The following is a 22,759-nucleotide window of genomic DNA, read 5'->3' as shown; positions in this document are numbered from 1 at the left end:
GAATGTTTTTAGGTGAACACATTTTGCCAAAATGGTTTGTTTGTTAGGAAGGAAGTGCCCAGAATGACATGGTGTAAGACGTGGTGGTGGAGGGGATCAGTGCGGTGTCACTGGGGGTGCTGTCAGGAGAGCCGGTGCCCTTTTGGGAACAGGATGGCTTCTGGTGCACAACCTTCACACAACCAAGAATCTGCCTCTGTTGTTGTGCTCCTCTGGCAGCCGAGCACAGAGGAGAGGAGGCTTCAGGCTGTGTTACCTCTCAGAGGGAGATGCTGCATCCTCCTTTCTTCCTTGCTCCATGCCCAAACCCGTGGATTTACCAGCTGGGTCCTTGCCACAAGCATAGGTGAGCCCCCGTTACCGCCACGTGGACGCAACAACCAACTTCTTTAGCCCTTTGTTCAGCAAAGGCCACTGGAAGGTAAATCTGAGGTAACTCCGTTGCCTCCTGCATCATTTTTCTGACCTAAAAATAACACCGCAGCCCCTGCGGTTGCCTGTAGGGATATTTGGTGCTTCAGCCCTTTTTTTTTTTTTTTTTTTTCCCTTCCCTTTCCCGAACACTAGCACTGCTGAGCAGAAGAACTGCCCCATTGTGCGAGCCCAAAGGAAACACTGCATAGAAAATGCGAGGAATTTTTAGGCCATGATATGTTTGGACTAGGAAGCGGGGGACTCGGAGGAATGCGGAGCACAGTTCCAAAAATATTCCTTGCAATAGCGCTCTTGGTCAGTAAGAGTTATTTGTGTTGGCCCGCCGGCCCCGAGCAGAGCTGATGTCATTCCCCGGCGCGGCGGAGGTGGGAGCACAGAGAGCGCCCTGTGGTTTCGCAGGGCTGGGAGCGGACAGCTGAACTGAATGCCTTCTCCTGGCTCGAATGCTCCTTCTGTTAAAAAAAAAATAAAAAAATACATATTTTGGCGAGGATGGCTTTAAAATAATTATCGGCACCGTAGAAGCGTTTTCTGCAGTTGTAGTTGCATCTTCCCACGTAGGCTCCTTTCCTGTAGCTCTTTTGCTCTTCTAGTGATGCACTTGTTTCTTGGGTGCTTTTGGGGTTGTGTTTATAATGTTGTGTTTAAGCATTTGAACAGGGCACCTCTGAGTGAGATGTGGGCATGTGAATGCCCGCACAGTGATTAAAATGGGCTGCTCTGCTCTAGAACGGCTCTGAAGAAGTAAGCCAGCACTTTTTGTCTAATAAACAGGGTGAAGCAGTAAAATTTCAGACCTTTTTCCATTCTGGTGACTCTAAATGTTTATTGTGATCTTGGTGATGCTAAGTTGACTTCCAGTTGCATATGAGTGAGATACCAAGAGAGAAGCTGCGATTTCTAAAAAAGTGTATCCAGGTTGATAAGATAATAAAAGCTGTGTCCATCCATGTGTGGTATGAAACGAGCAAGACCATAATTTCACCACAGTCCTCCCTGCCTGAATTACTCTCAGCCCAGGTTGCCAAGCCAAATTCCTTCTTCACCCCGGAGCAGGTGCTACTACAGACTGGCTACAATGCAAGGAGTTGGGAAAACTGGATTTTATTCCTGGTTCTGGCATTTAGCTACCAGATGCCACTGGGTATTGCTCTCCTACCTGGGTCTTGCATATGCCACTCATGTAATCCCAGAGTGTTCATCCCCATGGGGCTCAGATTTTGGTTACAGCATCTGGATTCAGTTGTATGGCAAGCAGAAGCCACATCGATGTTGTTTGCTCCTTCAGCAGCAATGTAGAAGTTGTGCCTTCTGTCCTGACATGAAGGGCACCAAATCTGAGCTACTTTGGACCACAGGAGTCGTCCACAGCTCTCCTCTTCAGATCCTTTTTGGTATTTCATGGGGATAAAGAAGAATCAGTGGAAAGGCAACACGAGGCTGCCTTTCCCAGGACTCCTCGGCCAGGAATCTTGAGGTTGAAGAGGAAAGAAAACTGTGTAAAAACAGCCCAAAAACATGTGAATGCAAAGGTTTCCTAACTTTTGGCTTGATAAAATCCATGCAATGCTGACAGTTATACAGTGGCAGGAAATTGTTAAAGGTGTCAGGTTTTCCATTTTAATTCCGGGAACACTCTGGGAGTAGATTTTCTTGAAAACGCTGTTGAAAAGGCCCCACTTTCTAAACTGGTAAGATTTACAATTTACCTTTTCTGTTAACCTCTTGTTCCTCAAAAGGTTAAGTAAGGGAAATTCCTCTTTCTAACACTGGCAGCTATTTGACAGGGTTTCCTTAGCGCTGGGTAACGCTGGATTTCTTAGCAAATGGGCCACAGTTTGTGTTGCATAATTCACACACCCCACTTCATTTTCACTATTGCTTCCTAAACCCTACTAAAACTTAGCCCTTGCACAAGTGGCTCACCTGTTCAAGGTGCTGTACAATTTTGAGTGAATTAATCCTCGAACAACCCAGGAGGGAATCAGGTAAGCATGTTTTTGATGACAAGATGGAGCTTGGGATGTCAGCATGGCTAATTTGTACAGAAGAAATCTACTTTTGAGGTACCTTTGGAACTGCTGTTGAAATGTGATATCCTTTAGGATATCTTTAAAGCAGTGGGATGAGGAGATGGGAGCTAATTTGGATTAAAACCAGAGCCTGGGGGGTTTCATCGGGACCTCTTGGTGTAATGGATTATCTGCTAACTACGGAGCAGGCTAGAAAGCTATGGGCAGACTGTGGGCAAGGGAATATGTCAGGATTAATAGGCCAGCCGGTCCCTTGGTTCCCTCTACCCTGGCAACTGCCTGCTAGCCAGCTTCCAGAATAAATAATCTTATAAATCTGGGGTTGATATTTCCAAAGCTTCAAATATGAAGGCCATACTGTGCTCTTTCTCAACACCGTGACCTTAATAGGTTTCCAGTAAGAGCTGTAAAAACTGTCCCCCCACCCGCTCAGCTCTGTGACTTGAAAATATCTGTGCCACAGGGCACGGCTCGGTGTCCTGGGCAGGACAAAGTGAAGCCCGTTGCCTAATTGGGGAAGAAAGATCTTTGATGTGCCCCAGATTAATGACATCTAATGGTCTCTCTAATTAGTAGAAGAAGAGAAATCTCTGAAGTAGATTTAGTAGATCTGAAGTAAATAGCAATGGAAATATTAATGGTTACAGCTAATTTGTGTTTCCATTCTTCAGATGGTCAGATAAACTGCAATTAGGTGTTTGGGTGTATCAGCCTGTTGGGACACACACTGGAGGAGGCAAACAGGGCACGGGATGCTGCAACACTTTGTGCTGCACTCGGAAAAGCAGACAGAGAAGGTCAGTTGTACAGTGTAAAGGCCCCAAGTGCTTTAAGGAGCTCAGTGGGGCAGGACAGTTAATGAAGAAACCTAAAGTTTCAGGTTTTTATTGATGCATACTTCCACGGTACCCACAGGTTAGTGCCCAGATGCCAGTAAAATTGAAGCAAGGCTTACAGAGGCAGTTTATACAGCTGGCAGAAGCAGCAAGGGAATATAAACGATGTTTGCACTGAAGGGGCCCCTGCCCTGTCAATGGAGATGGTGAAATGGGGAATGAGAGCACCAACAACCTCCTGGAAGGAGAAGCCCTCTTTTGTCTCCGAGAGCTGGCTACGCAGGTGATACGGGTTATCGAAACGGGGCTGCTCCCATCCTCCCTTCCTCACGTGGGCATTGCAAACCCCACGCAGTGAAATTCCTGCCTTAGCTTCAGGCACCAGCGAGTCCCAGCTGCACCCAGGCACATCCCCACAAGGCTCTGCAGGGCCGGCTGCTTGCTGCCAGGCCCCGCTGGAGGAGTTTTCTCCGTCTGGATCATACCGTGGAGCAGAGCCGGCAGCAAACACTGGATTCATTTTCTGTGTTATTGTTAGAGCGAGCTCTTTATAACCATTCAATTTTCCTTTAAATAAATCCCATTTGGAAAAACAAATCCTGCCCATAAAAGCAGCTCTCTGTGCCGGGTTGGTTTTCAGCATACCGTCCACGGCTGTATATTTGGGTTTATGTCTCCGGGCTGAGCTCTCGTTCCTGCGCACAGCCAGTGGATTCATGCAGAGCAATGGCAAAGCCATTTCCCAGGACTCGTGGGGTTTCACCAGGTGTAATGGCATTAGGGAAGATGGAAAGGAATAGCCAGGCTGTTGGTCCCAGGGACCCATGTGTGAGAGGCTAGGAGGGATCCAAGTTCATGCCCATAAAGTTTAAGGTAGGAAAAGTTCCTGCATCAATTTTTCCCCAGCCTCCTGGCTATCTTGGGAGTCCTCGGGGTTTGGGATTAGGAAGAGCTGCAGTTTTGTGGCAGTCAGGACTGCATTAGAAACTTCCCGAGAGCAGCACCCATTTTCTGATCTCAAATAAAAGAGAAAAATCGTTTGCTGTTTGAGTCCACTTGTGGCAAACCCCAGTTCCTGAAAGAGCCAGCAGCAAATGCATGTCTTGGACCACCTTTTGTTCATTAAAGACAATTTATCTGTGCTTTGTTTGTGCTTGTCTCTGTGGCAGCTAGCCTAGGTCTGCCTAGAAAGGCAGTGGAAAGGGAGTTTTTCTTTCCTTGGCGGACCATGCCAGGAAGAAAATAGAGCTCCCTGCCCGGCTCACTCCAAGGCTTCACAGTTCTCTTCACGTTTTATAGTTTGACATCGAGGAGCCATCAGCAGGCTGCGAGCTCTGTTAGGAGTTAGCAGCCCCACTTAGGATGCCTTTGGGTCTCCAAAATCCTGGGTCTCAAAAATCCCAGGTCTCCAAAATCCCAGGTCTCCTGGGTCCACCAACCCTTCCTGCACACCTGTGGGCGAACTCACGCTGCTGTTGTTTGACTGCAGGAGTCACTAAGAGCCCTGCAATATGGCTCAGCCCTTAAATCCTGCTTCAAGTGGCATGGTGAACCTAGATATTGAGGTGTGCTGCCTCTCCATTTCCCCAAGCCTTCCACTTTACAGCTTCACGCTCCCTGAAAATGTGCAGTTACAGTTAAAGCCTCACTGCTTCATTCAAGCTGTCTGTTTAAATTCCTTTTTTATTTTATTTTTTTCCTTCAAGAGGGAGATGAGGAGAAGCAATTGTCCCACAATTGCTGCCAATTCTTCGCTGGCTGACACTTTATTATAAGGAAAACTCAGCAAAACATAGAATCTGTAAAGGGGGAGAAGGATCTCAAATGAAACCATGGGAATTGGAGCTGGTTTGAAACAAAAGCCCTATTATTTGTTGTGGGCTTCGTCTTTGCAGTGTGTCAGGCACTGCAGACCTCTGCTGTTGGGACACAGAGGGGAAATCTCAGCTGGAGCAGAAGAGTCCTCTGAAGATGCAACTGCGAAGGAGCGTGAGGCACCCTCTTCCTTTCCATCCCCATTACATCTGGAATTGTTTCCCCCTGTTATTCAATAGCACTCCGACAGCAATCCTCTGCCGTTCTTTACTAAGTTTTCAAATAAGGCCTCAGCTCGTTTTTAGTGGTGAGTCACTCTGAAATTACAAAAGACTGTTTTTAAGCATTTTCCTTGTAATTTCTCTGTGTAATCCTCGAGACGCGGTAGCTTATTTCTGCGTCTGCCTGTCCTGGATGTGAGAGAAGTCAAAGACCCACTTCTGGATATTGTCTTTGCAGAGAGCTTGGTGCTCTTTTTTTCAGTGAGCTTTAAGGAATGGAAGGAAACCTGGTTTAATGCTTTAGCCAGAGCACAGGATGGAATAGTTTAAGGCAGTTTTTGCATGCTGTACAGCCCCTGTGCCACTGTTGAGGAGGTGGGGCAGGAGTTTTGGACCATATTGTTCTGTGCAATGCAGAGCAAATTCCTCATGGGACTTCCTAGACCTCAGTAGGCAAAGTTGGCCAAAGGCTCCTGTTCCTGCATTGCTTTTGACCTCTTGTTCGTCCTTCCTTGTGCAAAACAATGCAACAGTCATGGGAGAAAAGCTCTTCAGTTCCTGTGGATCTTCACAGCTTGCAAAAGATTCAGCATTTGCGTAGCTCCTGCTAAAACAATTTCCTCTGCAAAAATCATTTAATAGAAGCTGAGAAAGTAGTGCTTTCACTTCAAGGGGCAGATCTCAGGCTGAGACAAAAGCAGCTGAGCACAGGTTTTTATCATAATTACCTTATTTTAGGAATTAAAGTGAAAAGTGAGTTCTGGTGAGCCAAAAGGTTAGCACAGAGTAGCTGAATCAAAAGACAGAAGGAGAGATATTAGTGATTTTTGGACTCATCCCTTCGGTGGCACATCCCAGTCAGGTGCTTCTTCAGCAGCTCGTCACACCAGCACCGCTTTGCTTTTCCTCAAGCAGATGTTTTGCTAACTGTGCTCGTGTCCCTGGGGACAAAGAGTGAGTGCATATGATTGGGAAGGTGATTTGATAGGACTGAAAAGGAAAAGAAGTTTCAAATTGAGGTCAATATTGAGTGCTTACGTCCATTGGGCACACAGCGTTTGATTTCCTTAGTTCTCCCCCTTCCCACTCCACTTACCTCTCTCTGCCATGTACATTTTTATATGGCATGGGATAGAGGTTTATAAAGTGGAGACTTTTACGGATCTTTAATTTGCAGTGTGATGTTGGGACAGCCAAAATCTAGCGTGTTGCCAAAAAGCAGGATGCTGCCTTGCAGTCCCTGGGGCTTCAGTCTAGTCTGAGTTGTCCAATTGCCTGGGACGGTGCCAAGGCTGAATTTCATTCCTCAGATTATAAATCCTTCTGCTTTCTGTCTGAGGGAAAATCCTGCATGTATGTTCCAGGATCCAAAATTCCTACCGTGGGAGAACAGGCACTATGCTGTGTCTTCTCCATGTCTTTTCTTGCCACTCCAATGGTGGCTAGTAGCAAGGGGGACACCACCAGGTAAATTGTCCCCTAGGTGGTGAGACGAGTGCTGCAACAGACTTTTGCTGAGGCTGGAAGATGTGGTTGCTGCATCAAGGTGCCCTACTGTGGAGGGCAGAGCAAGAGCTGCTGCCAGAGCCCACAGCAGCATCCCAGAGCAATTGAAGGCAGATATGGGAACAGATGAGCAGCACAGCATGGATTCAGTGCTGCTCCCATCCTGCTGTACTGAATATTGAGGCAGCAACACCCATTTTCCAGATCCTGGAAGAGCCCATACCCAGCCCATACCCAGCCCATACCCAGCTATGAGCTCTGTCTTGTTCACCCCAGGACAGGTCTTTGTTTGGACACCATTCTTTCCATTCCTGTTTTGCATCATATTTTGCAAGAAGCATTTTTTTTTTTTTAATTATTATTATTACTATTATTTTGTCCCCCATCCCCCTCAGGCTATTTTTTAGTTCTTTATCCCAAGCAGTTTTCAATAGATTGGAGTTATTTTGTATTTATATGATAATTTTCAGAAGTGCAAATGGAAAGCAAAGCCACATTGTGCTGGGCATTTTTCTAACATGTAGTAAGAAATGTATCTCACCCCTATGATCTTACGGGCAAAGTCAATTACACAGACAAATGATGAGTGACAGCCCTTGTCACAGTTCCCAAAGGAAGTTTGTACAGGAACTGGAAACTGAGCCCCTGTGCTACAAGTCCCAGAACCAGAATCAGAAGTCTGTCCTTCTCCAAAACTTATTAATAGACATTATTTCTCTGCATGGAGGGCTTTTCTGAGTTACTGGTATGGGACTTAAATATTTTCATGTTGGATTTCATCCTGCTAGTTTGAGGTGGACACACTATAATGAATTCAATAATGCCTTTTGATTTGACTTTGTTTTTCTACTGCTGACAACTCAGATACATGACAGAGAACTGTTGGGTTAGGTCCTACTTACAGCTATAAGACCTGTTGGTACAACAAGAAACTTACCCAACACATATGGTAGGTATTGTGTTAGCCATGCTTATAAAAAAAATTAAAACAGGCTATAATGTTCCAGTGTGAAGAGAAGACCTGGGACCAAGGTGCTTCCACGCACACATACTGGCTCAAATGTGGATGATTCAATCTCTTAACAACCCAGAAGGATCTACGATCTAACCTAAACCCTGACTATGGTCAATGCTTTCCACTTTAGTTTATATACATATACACACATATATGTATTTCTTGTCCAAATTTATTTTACGGGCATGGGGGTTACCACATTTTAGTTGTTAAATTAATGACCCAAAGGGGTCTCTTAAGAATGTTTCAGTATACTGGAGGTGCCATAAATCTTTTTGATCCCCTGGTCAAAATAAGTTTGGTGTCAGAATTATACAGCATTCATAGCATTGTTACAATAAATGAGGTAGAACTTCTGTTCTCTAAAGATTTGCTTTTTTTCCATTTTTTTTAATTTTTTTTTATTTTTTTGGAGGAGCCTTTGAGCTTGCAATCTGTACTGGACTTTGTGCTACAAAATTATACTACGAAATTATCCGTATCTGTATTTTTGCTGTACTGTCACTGAGGATTTTTTTCCTCAGGTGGGGTCTTACATGCTGTCCTTCAAAATGGGCCATCAGAACAGTGCTCTGCCTCTATGTTGGGTAAGTGCAAGTGGCTGCACAACCTTCACGAAAGTAAAGAACAAAGGCTTTTGCCTTTGTTAAGAAGATACTATAGAATAATGCCACTCTGACTGAAACTGAAGGGAGCTTTTTAGGTAACTGGGTATACAGTAGTTACGCAAATTTGAATTTTGCCCAGAACAAACAACTTTTTTCAAAAATACAATGAGATTTTTAATGATGATGAATGATCAGCGCACTGGCTTTACATTTTGCCCCAAAGAGGGATGAGTCATAGATGTAAGAGCTGGAGAAGACTTACAGAAATAGATTATCTAATTCATCCCCAAGACATCCCATTAAAGTTTGATGGTTGAAGACGCTTGAAGCTAGTCGTAACTTAGCTGCTCTGTTCACTTGTTTCTTTCCTCATACTTTCAGGTTTTACTTCATTGCATTCCTGCAGAAGAAGAAAACACATCCTAAGCCTTTCTCATGAGAGATGCTAAGCAGTGCTCAAATCACATAAGCTGGGTTCTGCCCAAAAGTTTTCGGTAATTGCCAGCCAACAAAGAATTTCTTAATTTGAGTATTTTGCAAAGATAACAACCATTGAATCAGTCGTTTGCATGGTGCCAGGAAAATACTACGTTGGTTTTTATGAAGCACAAAGCTGGCATTTTCTCTGCAAGCTTTTAATGATGGTTTCATTTAATTTTAGGAGGTAGCCCAGTCATCTCTCTCTTTTCAAAAATGTGTATGTGTGGAAATAGCTAAAAGTTAAGCAAACGAGTATAAAATGACATCCTTTTCTGGGTAGGACTAAGCAGCCTGATTTAAAGGAAACTTTGTTTGACAAGATCTTCTAAATACAGCTTTTAAGCTAGCTTCTCTGGAAAGTGATGGCAGGCCTTTAAAGTTTTGCCTGAAAGTAGATGTCTACAGGAGGCACCCCCAGGATTTTAAGAAATGTTTAGAAAGCAATCAGCCCAACATCATCCTTTATTTCAGACTTTCTGTAACTGTTTCCTTTTATACCATTTGGACTGTGGACACTTAAATTGCACCAGACTAGGGGCTGCGTTGACAATTGCCAAGCTCTTGAGAGCCACGTGTAATTTGCAAAATATGGAGAAAATTGCAGCTGGTGCTTATTTGGAACATGGCAGGTTGCATCACTTCACCGTGCAAGAGCATTACCATGTCCACGGAGGGACACATACGTTTGGCAGAGCTGTGGTTATGCCAGCCTGTCCTGGGTGTCCTAAAAATCCTCTTCCTGTGTCCTGTTTTTGTAAGTGGGGAATTTCTGAGTAATTTCTGAGCAGGAGACGTTGCATCATGGGATGGTGTTAGGAAAGTCGTCTGAAATGCTGCAGCTGGTGGACTGCATCCTCTGCAGAGAGGGGAGCACTGGATGCTGGATGCTCAACTGAGGGTAGTCAAAAATACCTGCAGCAGCTCAGAATGCAAGGAATCAGAGAATTCTGCAAGTAAATATCACAAGCAACTCTTAAAATACATATATATATATATATATATAAAAATAAAAGCAAAGATAGTTCTATCATTTGTGGATAGAGAGATAAGCTTGTCCTTGATTTCATCTTCCCAGAGGGCTTGGGCCAAGACACAGTTAAAGGTATTAGCAGGTAACCAAGTTGGGTTTCTGTGAAATATCTGAGATCGCTTAATGTGTTTTTAAAAGTGATAGTCATTGTTCACAAGGACAAAATGGTGTTGAACATTGTGCTAACAAATATATTTTGCTAACATGATGCTTTTCTCCGGCGCTGATAAGACTGAAGTGTATTGTGCCAGGTAGCCAGAGGAGGGATTTGTGCATGTTCCCCTATTAAAAGCAGCACCGTGGGCTTTGTTGCTTATCACTTGTGTGGCTGGGCAGGCGCCGGGAAGGATGGCTGATACCATTGAATCTCATGTTTCGTTACCTAACGAGAAAATAATAACAATGGTTCAAAGAATACAGACCTGATGTAAGGCTAGTTTGCATATCTGTGTCACCTTGTCCATGTTCTCTTGGCCTGTGAGTTTCACCCATATTTTATGTCTTGCTTTTTATGGGGATGCAATGTGGCCAGATGCTGGGCCTGAGTGGGCAGCCTGAGTGGTAGCTGTGGAGCTGTGGTGGCTATTGTGGGACACTGAACAGGCTGCCCAGAGGAGCTGTGGGTGCCCCATCCCTGGAGGTGTTCAAGGCCAGACTGGATGGGGCTTTGGGCAACCTGGGCTGGTGGGAGGTGTCCCTGCCCATGGCAGGGGGACTGAAATTAGATGATCTTTAAGGTCCCTTCCAACCCAAGCCATTCTGTGATTCTATAATTCTATGAATTAAATAATGAAAACAGCTGTCATTGCAATGACTGTGATCCTACCTTGTTAAAATTCACAGGCAACGGAAAAGTAATTGAGGAAAAATTAAAAAACATTCTTACTACCACAGAATAATTCATATTAGCCTTCTTTATAGTCCAGTTGAGTAGACTATATCAACAAAATGGAGGCCCTTTGTCTTATTTCTGAGCCAGCAAGTGCAGTGGTTTCAGTGTCTGTCTCCTGTGTCTTTCTCACATGGCAAGGGCCATTCCTTGCCAGACTGGAAGCCAGAAATTTTTTTTCTTTAGCAGGGGTTGGCAGGAACCTCTCAAGATTTATTTGTTGCGGTTTGCTTGCAGCCAAGGATATGGCAATTAACCCTCTTCTTCAGCAGGGCCTGGAAAATGAGCCAGTGGATGGGCCTTCACTGTTGTGTTCAACGTAGCTGCTTGAAAATTGGAAATTTTGTGTAACTAAAGACTTTTGGGTTTTCAGTGAAGATTATAGGCAATATATCATGCCGTGTGTTAGGTAGGCGGTCACCATAGAGTTTTTTGGTGATCTCTTTTGACTTTTACAACATCAACTGTACCAGGCCAGTGTGATCCCACAGGCTTTTCTGTGGTTGCCTCCAGAGAGGAGCCCTTTGGCTTCTGTGTGCTGGGAGTTGTGTGACCATAGTTAGGCCACTGCTGCAAAATGCAGTGGCTACTTTTGCAGTTTACGAAGACGCTTGATCAGGAGCAATATTTGTGGCTTAAAAAGGCTGAAGTCAAACTGGAGGTTTCACTCTAAGCTACAGGAATGGGAGGCTGGCTGTCCACATGGTAAATATCCTGTTTTTCACTGAAACAGCCTTGTAATAAAAATGGTATCAGCCAAGGCTGCATCCGGGAAGCCGAATGAATGTTCCCTTTACCTGGCGTTCCCTTTCTTTGTGGGAATCTCTGCTGGGACTTTCTTGTAGAGAAAATGAAGCCTCGGACCAGCTGCTCAGCTGGAGTACATCAGTTTTACTAGCAATAGCAGGGTTTTGTCCGTATTATTATCTGCTGTGTCTGTTTGAGCAAGGGAGGGGCTGGCAATAAAGCTGCGCAAGTATAATGTTTCCAGCATAGATGAGGCATCAGTGAAGAGGCTGTGCTGAAGACAGCCTGGATTATGTTTGCTAAGTGGATGGAGCACGGCAGACAGGTCACACTTCCCTCTAGAAGCCTGTCCCCGTTCACAGGACTGTCCCATCCTGCAAATGCTTTTCAGATGTTTCTGAAACTGTTTTAAGAAGGAAGAAAGGTCAAGCATATCTAACACAACGACCACTCTTGCTCCATGGACCTTGGCATGGATTTGGTTTTGCTGAGCCAATGTCCCACACCTGGATGTTAACTCTCCCTTCTGACTGTTCCTCCACTCATTTTGTCCTGTGCTTTCCCCCTCGGTCCCTAGCGTTTACCATTTACTGATCAGCAAACAGATGATCACAAGGATCATGAGGCCTCATAATCAGCTTGTGCTCACTTTTAATTAAATTCTCTCATTAGACACTCCTGGAGCCTTAATGAGGCAGAGGAAATCAGTGAGTGACGGAGTGGAGAGCTGATGCCCTTGGCAGTAATCATGGGCAGCAGGAATATCTCTGAGATCTTTTGGACAGCACACGAAACCCAGAAATGTTGTAGTACTGAGGAGCTGGGTCACATACTCTGCTGGGCAAAAAAATGTTGCCTTCAGATTAACGATAAATGATGAAGATTTGTGCAGGATTGTTAAACTGTTAAATGTGGTTTGGTGCAGAAACATGCCCTGTCTTGTTTGCTGGTTGGCTTTTTTTTTTTTTTTTTTACTTGGTTTTTGCTCCTTTTCAACAGAATCCCACTCTGCTGGCACCACATCTGATTTCACCAGCCTTCTGAGGATACAAAACTCAGTCTGTGGACTCTTCGGTACAATGCATACAGAAATACAGGACTAATGCATTGGCTGCCTTCCATGCTACTAGGATTTTTACAGGGTAAACTAAAGCATCAACTAAGATGTTGTTGAGTGAATAGGGATTCTTGCCATTCAGCACAGCTTCTCAGAAGGCAGATTATCCACCCAGCGCCTGAACATGTTTTCAGTGGAGGGAGAATGCACCAGGGGGACTGTAAACATTCACATTTGTTCCTCTTCAAAGAGGTGCTGCTCTCATTACCTCCCCTCTCCTCTCTGCCCGGCTCTGGCCCTGCCCTATTTAGCCTCATGATTTACTGGGCTTCCTTGAACTCTGACCCATGTCAACAGGACCAGGGGGTAAACATCATCCTGTGGCTACAAAGCTGTGACCTGTAGAAGCAGGTGGGTGATGAGAGCGGGCTTGGGGTGAGAATCTTGTCATATGCTCAACCCTATTTTTGGCCCGGAGTCTTATTTTGAAGGCTACAGTTCCTTGCTGTCCAGAGGAGCCAGAGCCTATGGAAATTAGGAGCCCTTCTGCTGGCTTGAATGCCCTTTGGATCAGGCCATTTATTTGCTGGGCAATCTGGAAGGTAGCCCTCACAAAACCCACCGAGTGAAAGATTTCCTCCCAGGCACACATCAGGCAGGCTGCATGGGTGATCTTTGTGCATGAAAGCAGATCCTGGGTTCCGTGTGTAAAGTGTGCTGCATGACAGAGGAGAAGTTTGCACTGTGAAAGCCAGGCAGGAAAGGAGCTGTCTCCAGACACGTAGGCATAGCTCAACGCCTTGCCCCTGAGAGCGAGATGTTTTGTGCTTTGTTGTTCTCCTCCGTGCGGCTGCCAGTATCCGACTCCGGTCCTGCAATGTGCTTCTCCAGGGAGCGGGAGTGGAAGGCAAGTGGGTGCAGAGAGCTGTTGGTTTTGTGCACCTCCTGAAGGTGATTTGGAGGGAGTCGAGTGTCAATCAGTGTTTATCCAACCTGCCTTGTGGAGATGCCAGCTCGCTTCTCCACAGTGCTCAGTTCACAGTCAGGTTTCAGCCTGGCTGCAGCACCTCTGTGACTATCACTGATGGTTTTCTATTTTATATATATTTATGAAAATGAGCATTAAAATTGTCATGGGTGCTCTGTGCGCTTCCTTTTCTACCTGAGAACAGATGGTTTGCTGCAGGACCGCATCTGTTCCTGATACGTTTGTATTTGTAACATGATTTTCTCCAAGAGCCATTTATGCAGCCGGTATTACATGCATGAAATGAGATCTCAAACTGAGAAACTTGGATACCGTGATTCCTGTGAGAAGCTCAGATACAGTATTATTTTTCCCCTAAAAATGTACACTCATTTTTTGATGAAAACAATAAAATACCATGTTCTTTCTACTGACTTCAACTTCTGCAGAGCTCCTCCATGGACAAAATTAAGCTCAAAACTCCATCAATAAATAGGTTTACTTGGATTTCATTGGAGATCTAAATAATTAACCTAAATTTCTTCTCCTTCCCAACTTCAGCCATTCTGAAGAAATCTTTGTTGAATGTAGGTGGACATTTTTGCATTGCAGTAGGTGCATTTGGCCATAGGCCATTCAGGTGGTGGCCTGTGTGGCCCATTTACAGTTGTCACAGTCTCCCTGGGAATATTTTTGCATGTTTTTTTGCACGTAAACCTGGAAGAAAGACTTGGTGTTTCAGGAGGCTGAACACTTTTTGAGAGGCTGCTGCATACAGTGGGGACCTGAGTTTAACATATGATTAACATATTCTGTATGACTAACAGAAACGTTAATCAACATTTCAACAAACAGCATCTGTCACGAACCTGTGACATTGGCTTCTGTGGAAAGCACCGAAACACTTCAGGACAGTTTTTAGAGTAAGGTAAGGACTTCCTCCCCCTTGGAATACATTTTTAGTTCGGCTCAGATGGTGGGTGAAGGTTCAGGTCAACACTTGTGTTTTGTGTTCATGGACAGCTGACGATACTTGCTGTCGTAGCCAGGAAAAAGCTGAAGCAGGGGGCTGAGTCTGAGTGCACGTGCCTTTTCATGCCAGTAAGGTGCTAGTGCTGTAAAAGCTGAATTCAAGCAACCTAAAACCCCAGGCTTTTGATGAATTATGCTGGTAGCTCTTTAATGAGCTACCCCTCATCAGCTGGGCTGTGCTAACCAAAACTGGGCATTCCTGAGCTATCCCATTTGCAGGAATTTAGATCCCCATGTTTAATTTGCTGCTGGGGCAGGCTGAATTATTATTCACCGTGACAGAGAGGTGGCTGGGACAGCCAGAGCAGCTCTGCTCTCTTTGGCTGTGAGCCTTTCTGCTAAAAGAGAGCATGGTTCATCGTCTTGGAGTGTCCAGGGTGGTAAACCATGAGCAAGATGCTATGTAAGGAGAAGGTAAAAAGCGTGCAGGAGCATCACTGCCTGCCAGTGTCAAGATTAGTTGTCCCTATAGGCTCTAGCATCAGTGAAGCCTCCCAGCAGGAGCGTGCTGAAGGCATTAGAGAAGTGGGACTGGGAAGGGATTACAGACACGAGCAGTCACGTGCAAGGCAGCAGAAGAGAAGCATGGAAAGAAGGATACAAAGAGGGTAGGCAGGCTTGTGGTAATTCGGTGTGAAGAGCAGAGGCACTTCAGATAGGTGTACGAGGGGGACTTGTTCACCCTGCCTTGGTTAAAACCTCTGCTGGGGTTTGGCAGAAAGATGAGGGCTTGCACAGCCTCCAGGGAAAGAGCAACTGTTTTGGACAAAGGACGCCGGAATCTCTGGTGACCTAGAGAGGAGACTGAGGAGCATTATATTGGCATGCTCAGCATGTAATAACAATTCCTCAGAGTCCTACATCTTGTTTATTGGGGTGGTGTTTTTTTTTTTTTTCTCCTTTCCGCCTATCTCTGCAGTGTATATGAACCACAGCTGTTGACAAGGAAAATATGCAGTTGCTCTGCAGCAGCAAGAAGGAAAAATAAATCATCCTTCCCCCACCCCTTCTGTTACTATTGACTTACCAGCGACTCCGCTAAGGTTAAAACCTCACAGAGCTGCACGCATAAATGACGAGGAATTTGCTCGGAACTGGGGCACATTGCCACTCGTGACAGATAAATTCTCTCTTAATTCTAACCGTGTTCCCCTTGCAGGCAGCTCAGCTGCGTAGTAAGCGGGCTGTGATGGTTATTTCAGCAAAGTTGCTCCTATTCTGTGCCAACGCAGCGTTTGGAGAAGAACAGCTCTATCAGTTTTGCTATAAGAATGGTGAATACATGGCCCTGGATTGATCGTCTGGACCAGAAGAGCTCTGGAGGGGGTTAATTGTCTTCTGTGAAACAGCGGATAGGATTTTCTCATCGAGATGCCTAATGATGTAGTGCTTTCTATGCCAGAGCTCTCCCTCTGCCCCTCCTGGGTCTCCCAGCAGACATAGCTGCACATACTCCCCAAACAAACTTGAGCAGATAGCAAAATTTGCCCCAGAAGGCATGCATATTTTTGTGAGTACATCAGATGTGACCAAGGGCACAATCTCAGTTTGTCATGGACAGATCCTCCTCTGGTTTATACTCTAGACACTCCGTCTCGTTAGTGGAGTTACATTCATTTACATTAACTGACAGTGTAGCCCTATATTTTAGATGACTTTGGGGATGTATATGTATTTTTTTTTCTTTTTTGAAGCCTTCTGCCCTCAGGCTCCCATGCTGCCTGGCAAATGAATGTTTCAAAAAGACATCCAAACCCCAGCTCTGTGTCCTGCGGTGAAAACAAGACTGACTGTATTCATTCTTACTTGTCACTCTCTAAAATATGTCTTCCTGATTAAGTTAGTGGACAAGAGCTAGTCACACACAATACAAATAGTCACATACAATACAAGGAATATAAAGATGCATACTCTGTTCTGCATGACCTTTCTTCCTTTGCGATCAAATTTTTTAGTTTTTTTTTTTTTTTTTTTTCTGTTATTGTTGTTAAATACCTTCTGTCTTGAGAACTCCTCTTCCTTTGGCTGATCCTGCTGACTTCTGTGTGAACAGATCAAGCGTGAGCAAGGACAGAATTCCGGTCCATCTTGCACAGACAGCACATATTTCTGTTTTGCTGTAACTGTTTATATGAGAGTAAGCACACAAAGAACACGTATAAAGATCTGGGTCCAGCATACCACACATTGTACAACGTTTGCTGTCATTGGCCTACGCTGCCTTTTATTTACCTGCTAAGTCTCCAAAAACAAATGTCTTCACAGGTTTCAGACCACTTTTTCTCCACTCTCCAGCTGGCAAATTGAAACTGGATTATAGGATAATCCCAAATGTCATCACAATTGCTACCTATGTTACATCGGTTTCTTATGTTTGGAAAATTGTGACATATTTGGATTTTTTTTTTTTTATAAAGTAGGGCGAAACTTTGCTACCTGCCAAAATTAAAGTTGATGAAAAATGACAGGATTAGGAAACTATGAAAAATTTTCTGGGGGTTTTGTAGTTCAGGTGCTGGAAACATACTGAAGTGAAGTACTGAGAAGGCTGGAAATTGATGCTGTGCCTCCATACAAGTTGGTTGTTGGAATCCAGGTATTCTCTATTGGCACAAAACCAATATTAGGAAGTAGATGTTTTATTCATGTAGGAGCTCAAAACAGCTGGCAGTCAACTTTATGGCTGCTTTGCATAGAAAATAGCAAACTGCTTGGACTGTTAGGGTTTTGAACTCATGTGGCCAGGTTCACCTAGTCTGACTGCAGTGGTTGCTGATAGCAGTGAACATGGTTTATGAAGATGCTTTTCTCAATGGCAATAGAAGAAGCATTAATCAAACTGCCATCCTGGCTCACAGTATTCTGTAACCAACAAGTGGATGTTATGATAAGAAGAAAAAAGACCTGGAACCACTGTTTTTAAGGCTAAAAGCAGTGAAGAAGAAGAATGTGTTAAAGGAGCCCAAGAATTCACAGCTTTGAAAATGGAAAGGAGAAATTTTAGCTACAGGTAGGGAAATAGTGGTGGCAAAGTAGGGATGCTCCAAGAAAAGGGTTGGAAAGTTGTTTATTCAAGGGTTTGAAGATGCTGTCAAATGAAACATAAAAAATTATACCATGGCAAATTCTCCTTTGCCACTTGCTGACTTCCAGCCCCAGCAATGGGCTTACATTTCCCTCATTCATTAAGATTGTAGAGGCCCTACTTTTATGTGTTGCTTATGTAGTAGTATCTTTCACTTAGCCTTCTTTCTAACTATTAGGATGTGTTGAGGACCTAAACACCTACAAATGTTTTCTCCTGGTGTCTTAATTACTTTGAGCCCACTTTTGTACCTTCTTTTTTACATTATTTCCATTTAGTTTTTGAGCCATGGCATCGAGTTGACCCAGAATGCTATCTCATCATATACTATTATGCATACAGGCATGGTACCTATCCACTTCTATATAATATTCCTCTTAGATCCAAATAATGCATTAGCTTTTTTTCATCACAGATTTTGCTTGAGAGTTCAGGTTGAGCTGGTCATGCTGAAACCTCTGCGTTTGGATGCATTGACCTGCACTTTGATGAATGGTTACCTATTCAGTGGAGGGTGTAGTTTACGCTCCAACAGCCATCTCTTTTCTCAGTATATACAATCTCCACAAGCTTCTTTTTCTTCTGTCTGTTCTACCACTGATGGTTTTTCCTTCCCCATCCACAAAGAGGCTTATCCTAACTGGAAATGGATTTTTAAATGCTGCTTTATTGGTTTTGGCTCTATGAGTCCCTGGCATTTCACTTTTTCAGCTTGAGTTTTATTGCAGGCTGTGTTTTTTAAAGACTAATAACATTTTTTGTCATCAATCTTCTCCCTGTTTTTCAGAGAACATATATATATTTATATATATATATATGCACATGTATATATATATATATACATGTGTATATGTAAATGCTTTTTCTTAATGTTTTAGTATTAGTTTCACACACCACTTTAGCCAGGACAGTTTTTGACCAATGGGAAGTTTACTTGCTGCATGGGGAATAAACTAAATATTCCATTTACTTGAATAAATACTCCAAATAATCCCTGGAAAGTTTTTAAAACAAACAAACAAACAAGAAGCAACAACAGAAAAAGAAAATCAGCACATTATGGCTAGAGGCTTAGTCATTGTCTTTGCTAAGGGAAATGGATGGTCTGCCAAGGAAAGTAGATACTCTGTGAAAAAGCCTCATAATTGTCCTAGACTGAGCTCGTTGGGTTGGATTTGTTGTAGGTAAAAGTTACAATTATAAATCTCTCTTTCTTCTTCACATGGTCTGGAAAGGTTATCTTGCATTACCCAGTGCAGTATGGCACAGCGATTATACTCCCTACACCCTTTCAGACACACATTCATCTTTGGAGAATATTGGATGCTTCATTCAACAAATGTTTAGGGGATGATGGCTGTTGGCAACTTCCTGCTCACCCACAAGTTACTCAACACGCATCTTCTTCCATCTTTTTCTACTGACTCATCAGATACAGGAATTGGGGTCTGAAGCTAAATGTGAAAGCCAAGTCAGGTTCTTCCTTCAGGAAGAGTTTGACCTTTAGTTTGTCTGTCTTGCACTAGAAGCTGAGGATGCCGTAGGCTAGAGCAGTCAAGCTCAGAAGGCACGTTTGTTCCATTTTCTACAGGACTACAAATTTCCATGTTAATTCACCTCCTTAAGTTGGTAAAATGAGGAACTAGTATCCATTCTACTTTCCTTCCCTAGTCATAGTGTGCTGGTAAATGAAGAGTTGTTTCACAAGATAGGAGAGAACTAACAAACCTCAAAACCATCGTGGTGCACACTCTGTTCTGTACCTTCAAGCTCAACTTCATGGAAGATGTGTATCAAACACTCATCACTTTTTGCAAGTTACAAAGCTGTAGAGCTGCCATTACATCTGAGATTTGTTTTCCCATCTAAAACAAAACATAATTACCATTTCAGTTTGGCTGCACCTCTGGATGGCATCCCTGGTTTTAACACAGCAAAGAAAAATAAGTGCCTAATCTTCCATAATGAGGAAACCAACCAAGGTGTGCCTGTGGTGTTATTAAGTGTGCTGTGCAACAAGGATAAAAGGGACCGTAGAGGAGGAGAGTTTTACTAGAATCATGACCCAGTTGTTAGGCCAGTGGGGCATGCTATATTTTCCATTTCTCACATCGCCAGTAGGCACATGAGTAATCATGTGGCACAGGAGAGAAAGAAAAGTACTGAAAAGAGTGTGGCGGGCGAACGCGTCGGGGTTTAATGAATGCCGTGCTCCAGTCCAGGTGCTTGTTCCCAGCAAAGTGCCTGTATGTCACTTATTATTTAGAGTCACTAACACTTGCTCAAGGTGCCAGAAAATAAAAACAGACGCTGACACGTAGCGGGCACAAAACGAGACTGCAACGGCGCAGATGCAAGGTTGGGTTTCACGCTCTGGCGTTCACGAACATGGCGTGAGGGGGATCGGTTTCAGAGAGGCCGACCGGGCTGCCCTCCAAATGAGGCGTTCCACATGGTTTCACATCAAACAATTGCCGGAGTGACACATTTGTTGTTTCCACTCACGTGATAACAGGGCAATGTGATAGTGCTTTCATTGAGGATTTATTGATCAGGCTGTTTTCCTAATGTGCTTTGAGCTGTGGTAGTACGAGTTCTGGATGGCACGTTCCCATGTTTTACTGGCTCGGAGAAGCACACAGCAGCCATTCGTCCTGATCAGTTACTGTCAAATACTTTCCCCCAGGCCCAGAAAATAACTTCTCTTGCCTGGAGGAGTAGGTGTGTGCCATGAAAATGAAGACTAGTATGAAACGTGCCCACCTGTGGGTTGTCAGCCACAGGAGACCTATTTGGTGGTGTGTGGGTGAAGTGCAAGAAATCAGTGTGAGGCTTCTCTTCTGGGTGTTTTCAAAGCAAATTCTGAGCCACGCTCAGAAGAGTTTTGCCAGGGTTTGGAAACCTTGCCAGCGCCTTTCCTGATCCAAGGACAAGTTCTTTATATGGCAATACAAGAAACTTCATGAATGTCAAACTGACTTATGTCTTGGAGATGAAAGAAATATGCCACGGGAAACCAAAACAGCTGTTATGAAACAAGGCAATGGGACGGTATTTCTTGTAGGATTTAAAGGTATTGGTAACAAGGGAAGACAAGAGCACTGTCACAAACTGGGAGCCTATTGTACTAGCTAGTGTGCAACGAACAGAATGGTATTGCTGCCCCACAAAGTTTCTGAGAGCTGTTTGGGAGCTTTTTCCCTGAGACATTTTCTAATGGAAAGTGGAATTTCCATAAAATTAAAAAAGCATTAATTCAGAAAACATCTGATTATGCCAAAAATATCAGTTATTCTGTTGGGAAAATCTCAAATAAATTTTATTTGAGCATGTATGATTCAAATTAAAATATTTTCTTTTATTGAATCTGACTCTACTTACTTTGTTTTGAGTCAATTTGGTATTAAGTTACTTCTATTAATGCGGCAAGCACCTTCTCACTGCTATACTCCAGTCTTTCCCATGAGCTATTTTAGTAATATAAAACATGTATGTCTTGTCCAAACTTGTTTGATCCATCCCAAGAATCGTTCTGCACACCTAATAGAAAATGAGGTATGGCCAAGGACTACAGCTCCCATAAGTCAATACGCAAAAGTAAGAGAATTATGGCAAAATAGGAGAAAATGTAACATTTCAGGTTGTTTCAATGCATTTCAATAGGGTGTTTAATTTATGAGAATACTAGAATGTTTTGTTTTGATCGGACAACATGAAAATGAATCAGCTTGACATTTTGTCCACTGGACAGATATTGAAAGGTGTGAAAAATTTATACAGACACAGGAAATAAAACAAATGTTGAAATGTCAAAATTTTCCATAAAGCTGAAATTCTGCATTTTTCTGTGCTCTTCAGTTTGTTCCATGCTCAAAGTTGTCTCAAAGTTCTCTCTGTGTTAGTTGTTCTAGCAAACTTCTAAGATACATCTTTATTGGATCACTGTGCTATAGCTATGAGCTTACTTATTTCAAGTTATCAAGTTATTTTGCATGTTTTCATCCTAGATTGTTCCATTTTCCTTTTTTTTTTTTTTTTTTTTGGTACAATAATCTTATAGATTTGCATAGTGTTTGCATTAGAAATAACAGATGCTGGTGTTCTAGAAAATCGTTTAACCTGAAAGAAGGACTCTGCTAGAATTTATGTCTAGTTCAAATGGAGAAGGGGTCCTTAATTCTTTTGCTTCAGAGTATCTTCATGTTATCTTGATTGAGGCTGGCCTTAATTCTGATGGATCCACATATTTTCACAACCCGATATTTAGATCCTGGCTTTTGGCTTGGGTTCATATTAGGCAGAACTCTAGTGCGTAGAAAAGGGAATAGAAACATGTTTTTAGATATTACATATATAAGTGCCATTTTCATTTGCTAAGTTTAATTCAACTTTAGGGAAGAGGATATAATATGTCTTTAAGACATGGAACAGTGATTAACTATTTCTTACATAAATACCTGGAGATTTGAAAGAATCTGCAGTATCTATACGTGATAGCTCTGCTGTGATCAAACAGTTGTGGTTTTGTGTTCAAACAATCCCTTTTCTTTGTGATCTTGTGCGGTGGGTGTGGCATTGAAAAGAGGGATTTGACGGTAAAATCCATCTCCGAAGGAAGACCTGTCTGCTAAGGCAGAGCAAGTAGGGGCAGCGATTAAACTCTACCCACACACTGCTTTGATGGCAGCCAGGGGTAGTGTTACATGAGGGGAGCGCACACAAATGACTTGTGCAGCAGATGAGAGAAACCTCACCCTTTCTGCCAGGAAAGAAGACAAATATTTAATTTGTGTCTCCCGAGAAGCGATTCTTTTTTTTATTATTGCTATGAAAGCAACAAAGCCACTAAATTCCCTTTTGATGTAAAAAGCCCATTATAAATTGGGGTTTTAGTTTAACAGATTTCTTTTGCCTTCGTTACAAACAGCACCGGCTTTAAGAGAAACTTTGCCAGCTCTGCTGTTTTATAGACTTGAGCTCTCTGCAGCGGATGGAGCAACCAC

General features: G+C 43.4%; 1 protein-coding gene across 1 annotated transcript in view; it reads left to right on the top strand.

The window, feature by feature from the left end:
• The window catches only part of FGFRL1 (fibroblast growth factor receptor like 1), a 167,600-nt gene that overhangs the window by 97,961 nt on the left and 46,880 nt on the right, over positions 1 to 22,759 (top strand). The gene's annotated exons all lie outside the window — the stretch shown is intronic.

The sequence above is a fragment of the Netta rufina genome (genome assembly GCF_964035555.1).
Source record: "Netta rufina genome assembly, chromosome: 4".
In the NCBI taxonomy this organism is placed as follows: Eukaryota; Metazoa; Chordata; class Aves; order Anseriformes; family Anatidae; genus Netta; species Netta rufina.
Note: the sequence above shows the minus strand (reverse complement) of the source record. Positions and strands in the feature narration are given on the sequence as shown.